The following is a 6,000-nucleotide window of genomic DNA, read 5'->3' as shown; positions in this document are numbered from 1 at the left end:
ATGACATTAACTGAATTATATCTTCTTGAAACTCTTTGAATGGCTATGTTAATATTTACATGTTTATATTTATAAATATTAGTTTTTTCTGTGTATACATAAAGTGTGTGTGGGTGTGATAATCAGTCATTATGTTTTATGTATGAGACATAAGTCTAATGGTACATGTTGTGGTACAAGTCCTTTGCTGGCCAATTTTACTTTAACTTTATTGTAACAGTATGAATATTCATAATATGTAGCAATCTTATAAATGTGCTTGAGTAGGCAGCAATAATTGCTGCAATATGTTGAGAATTAAATCAACTGAAGAAAACAAAAGTGGCAGAACTAATTAAAAACATGGAGCAAGAAAAAAAAAAAAAAGAAATCAAAGAGGACACAAATAGATGGAGAAATATACCATGTTCATGGATTGGAAGAGTCAATATAGTGAAAATGAGTATACTACCCAAAGCAATCTATAGATTCAATGCAATCCCTATCAAGCTACCAACAGTATTTTTCACAGAGCTAGAACAAATAATTTCACAATTTGTATGGAAATACAAAAAACCTCGAATAGCCAAAGCAATCTTGAGAAAGAAGAATGGAACTGGAGGAATCAACATGCCTGACTTCAGGCTCTACTACAAAGCCACAGTCATCAAGACAGTATGGTACTGGCACAAAGACAGAAATATAGATCAATGGAACAAAATAGAAAGCCCAGAGATAAATCCACGCACCTATGGACACCTTATCTTTGACAAAGGAGGCAAGAATACACAATGGAGAAACGATAATCTCTTTAACAAGCAGTGCTGGGAAAACTGGTCAACCACTTGTAAAAGAATGAAACTAGAACACTTTCTAATACCATACACAAAAATAGACTCAAAATGGATTAAAGATCTAAACGTAAGACCAGAAAGTATAAAACTCCTAGAGAAAAACATAGGCAAAACACTCTCTGACATAAATCACAGCAGGATCCTCTATGACCCACCTCCCATAGTAATGGAAATAGAAGCAAAACTAAACAAATGGGACCTAATTACAATTAAAATCTTTTGCACAACAAAGGAAACTATAAGCAAAGTGAAAAGACAGCCTTCAGAATGGGAGAAAATAATAGCAAACGAAGCAACTGACAAAGAATTAATCTCAAAAATATACAAGAAACTCCTGCAGATCAATTCCAGAAAAATAAATAACCCAATCCAAAAATGAGCCAAAGAACTAAAAAGACATTTCTCCAAAGAAGACATACAGATGGCTAACAAACACATGAAAAGATGCTCATAGTCACTCATTATCAGAGAAATGTAAATCAAAACCACAGTTAGGTACCATCTCACGCTGGTCAGAATGGCTGCTATCCAAAAGCCTACAAACAATAAATGCTGGAGAGAGTGCAGAGGAAAGGTTACACTGTTGGTGGGAATGCAAGCTAGTACAGCCACTATGGAGAACAGTGTGGAGATTCCTTAAAAAACTGGAAATAGAACTGCCATATGACCCAGCAATCTCACTGCTGGGCATACACACCGAGGAAACCAGAATTGGAAGAGACATGTATACCCCAATGTTCACCGCAGCTCTGTCTACAATAGCCAGGACATGGAAGCAACCTAGATGTCCATAAGCAGATGAATGGATAAGAAAGCTGTGGTACATATACACAATGGAATATTACTCAGCCATTAAAATGAATACGTTTGAATCAGTTCTAATGAGGTGGATGAAACTGGAGCCTATTATACAGAGTGAAGTAAGTCAGAAAGAAAAACACCAATACAGTATACTAATGCATATATATGGAATTTAGAAAGATGGTAACGACAACTCTATATGTGAGACAACAAGAGACACAGATGTATAGAACAGTCTTTGAGACTCTGTGGGAGAAGGCGAGGGTGGGATGATCTGAGAGAATAACATGGAAATGTATATTATCATATGTGAAACATATCGCCAGTCCAGGTTCGATGCATGAGACAGGGTGCTCAGGGCTGGTGCACTGGGATGACCCAGAGGGATGGGATGGGGAGGGAGGTGGGAGGTGGGGTTCAGGATGGGGAACACATATAAACCCATGGCTGATTCATGTCAATGTATGGCCAAAACCATTACAATATTGTAAAGTAAAGAGCCTCCAATTAAAATAAATAAAGAATTTTAAAAAGAAAAAAATAATATACAGGTCTTTTGCTTCCTTGGTTAAATTTATTCTTGGCATTTCTGATGTGATTACAAATGGGATTGTTTTCCAATTTCTCTTTCTGATAGTTTATTGTTAGTGTAAGAAAACAAAACAGATCTTTGAATACTGCACCTTTGTTGAATTCATTTATTAGTTATAATGGTTTTTTGATAGTCTTTAAGGTTTTTTATATATAGTATCATGTCATCTGCAAACAGTGACAGTGTTACTTTTTCCTTTCCAGTTTGAATTTCTTTTATTTATCTTCTCTGACTACTATGCCTAGGACTTCCAATACTGTATTGAATAAAAGTGGGTATCCTTGTTTTGTTCTTCATCCTAGAAAAAAAGCCTTCAGCTTCTATCTATTAGCTTGTTAGCTGGGGTTTGTCACGTATGGCTTTTGGTTTTGTTATGTTGAGGTGAAAGTAAAAGAGAGTATTAGTAACTCAGTCATGTCCGACTCTTTTTTACCCCATGGACTGTAGCCTGCCATGACCCCTGTCCATGGAATTCTCTTGGCAAGAAAACTGGAGTGGTTAACCATTTCCTTCTCCAGGGGATTTTTCCCAAACCAGGGGTCAAACCCAGGTTTCCTGCATTGCAGGTGAATTCTTTACCATCTGAGCAACCAGGGAAAACTGTTATTTTGAGATGTGTTCTCTCTATTCCCACATTTTGAGGTGTTTTTTTTGTTTGTTTTTTTTTTTTAATCATCAGTCAGTTAAGTTCAGTTGCTCAGTCGTATCTGACTCTTTGTGAGCCCATAAACCGCAGCACGCCAGGCCTCCCTGTCCAGCACCAACTCCTGGAATTTACCCAAACCCATGTCCATCAAGTCAGTGATGCCATTCAACCATCTCATCCTCTGTCGTCCCGTTCTCCTCCTGCCCTCAATCTTTCCCAGCATCAGGGTCTTTCCCAATGAGTCAGCTCTTTGCAGCAGGTTGCCAAAGTATTGGAGTTTCAGCTTCAGCATCAGTCCTTCCAAAGAAATCCCAGGGCTGATCTCCTTTAGGATGGACTGGTTGGATCTCCTTGCAGTCCAAGGGACTCTCAAGAGTCTTCTCCAACACCACAGTTCAAAAGCATCAATTCTTCGGCGCTCAGCTTTCTTCACAGTCCAACTCTCACATTCATACATGACCACTGGAAAAACTATAGCCTTGACTAGATGGACCTTTGTTGGCAAAGTAATATCTCTGCTTTTCAATATGTTATCTAGGTTGGTCATAACTTTCCTTCCAAGGAGTAAGTGTCATTTAATTTCATGGCTGCAATCACCATTTGCAGTGATTTTGGAGCCCAGAAAAATAAAGTCTGACACTGTTTCCACTGTTTCCCCATCTATTTCCCATGAAGTGGTGGGACCAGATGCCATGATCTTCGTTTTCTGAATGTTGAGCTTTAAGCCAACTTTTTCACTCTCCACTTTCACTTTCATCAAGAGACTTTTTAGTTCCTCTTCACTTTCTGCCCTAAGGCTGGTGTCATCTGCATATCTGAGGTTATTGATATTTCTCCCAGCAATCTTGATTCCAGCTTGTGCTTCTTCCAGCCCAGCGTTTCTCATGATGTACTCTGCATATAAGTTAAATAAGCAGGTGACAATATACAGCCTTGACGTACTCCTTTTCCTATTTGGAACAAGTCTGTTGTTCCATGTCCAGTTCTAACTGTTGCTTCCTGACCTGCATATAGGCTTCTCAAGAGGCAGGTCAGGTGGTCTGGTATTCCCATCTCTTTCAGAATTTTCCACAGTTTCTTGTGATCCTCACAGTCAAAGGCTTTGGCATACTCAATAAAGCAGAAATAGATGCTTTTCTGGAACTCTTGCTTTCTTGATGATCCAGCAGATGTTGGCAATTTGATCTCTGGTTCCTCTGCCTTTTCTAAAACCACTTGAACATCTGGAAGTTCACGGTTCACATATTGCTGAAGCCTGGCTTGGAGAATTTTGAGCATTACTTTACTAGTGTGTGAGATGAGTGCAATTTTATGGTAGTTTGAACATTCTTTGGCATTGCCTTTCTTTGGGATTGGAATGAAAACTGACCCTTTCCAGTCCTGTGGCCACTGCTGAGTTTTCCAAATTTGCTGACATATTGAGTGTAGCACTTTCACAGCATCATCTTTCAGGATTTGGAACAGCTCAACTGGAATTCCATCACCTCCACTAGCTTTGTTCGTAGTGATGCTTTCTAAGGCCCAGTTGACTTCACATTCCAAGATATATGGCTCTAGGTCAGTGATCACACCATCGTGATTATCTGGGTCATGAAGATCTTTTTTGTACAGTTCTTCTGTGTATTCTTGCCACCTCTTATTTATATCTTCTGCTTCTGTTAGGTCCATACCATTTCTGTCCTTTATCTAGCCCATCTTTGCATGAAATATTCCCTTGGTATCTCTAATTTTCTTGAAGAGATCTCTAATCTTTCCCATTCTGTTGTTTTCCTCTATTTCTTTGCATTGATCGCTGAGGAAGGCTTTCTTATCTCTCCTTGCTATTCTTTGCAACTCTAGTAGTCACTTATAATTCTTTGTATTTCTCTGGTATCAATAATAACATCTCTTCTATTTCTGATTTTATTTGGGCTCTTTTTTTCTTGGTAAGTCTAGAAAATGTTTTGCCAGTTGTTTTAGTTTTCCAAAAATTAACTGTTAGTTTTATTGATTTTTTTCTATTGTATTTGTAGTGTCTATTTCATTAATTTCTTTGCTAATCTTTGTAATTTTCTTCCTTTTACTAATTTTGGACTTCATTTGTTCTTTTTCTAGTTATTTGAGATATAAAGTTAGGTTGTTTATTTGAGACTTTTCCCGTTTGTTGAGGTAGGCATTTATCACTGTGAACTTCCCTCTTAGAACTGCTTTTGTTGCATCACATAAAATTCAGTATGTTATGTTTCCATTTCTATTTATATCAAGATGTTTTTTCATTTCTCTTTTGATTTTTTTTCATTGACCCATTGGTTACTGGTTACTCAGTAGAATCTTGTTTAATTTCCACATGTCTGTGAATTTTCCAGTTTTCTTTGTGCCATTAATTTTTCATCTCATACTATTGTGATTGGAAAACTTGCTTGGTACGATTTCAGTCCTCTTAAATTTGTTAAGACATATTTTCTGACCTAACATATGATCTGTCTTGTGCTCTTGAGAAGAATGTGTATTCTGTTGCTTTTAGATGAAATACTTTGTAAATATTTATTAATACCTGGTCTAACTGAAGAAAGCTGAGCACCGAAGAATTGATGCTTTTGAACTGTGGTGTTGGAGAAGACTCTTGAGAGTCCCTTGGACTGCAAGGAGATCCAACCAGTCCATTCTAAAGGAGATCATCCGTGGGTGTTCTTTGGAAGGAATGATGCTAAAGCTGAAACTCCAATACTTTGGCCACCTCATGCTAAGAGTTGACTCATTGGAAAAGACTCTGATGCTGGGAGGGATTGGGGGCAGGAGGAGAAGGGGGCGACAGAGGATGAGATGGTTGGATGGTATCACTGACTTGATTGACATGAGTTTGAGTAAGCTCTGGGAGTTGGAGGTGGACAGGGAAGCCTGACGTGCCGCAGTCCATGGGATCACAAAGAGTCAGACATGAATGAGCAACTGAACTGAGTGGTGATGAATTCATTTAGCTTTGGTTCACTGGAAAACTCTCTCTTTCTCCTTAAATTCTGAATACTAACTTTATCACGTATAGTTTTCTTGGTTGAAAGTTTTTTCTTTCAGTGCTTTGAATATATCAATATTATGCTATCCCTCTGAACCACAATGTTCATGCTAAAAAATCTACTAACAGTCTTATG

This window comes from Bos indicus, chromosome 2, assembly GCF_029378745.1.
Source record: "Bos indicus isolate NIAB-ARS_2022 breed Sahiwal x Tharparkar chromosome 2, NIAB-ARS_B.indTharparkar_mat_pri_1.0, whole genome shotgun sequence".
In the NCBI taxonomy this organism is placed as follows: Eukaryota; Metazoa; Chordata; class Mammalia; order Artiodactyla; family Bovidae; genus Bos; species Bos indicus.
This window is presented reverse-complemented; position numbering follows the sequence as displayed.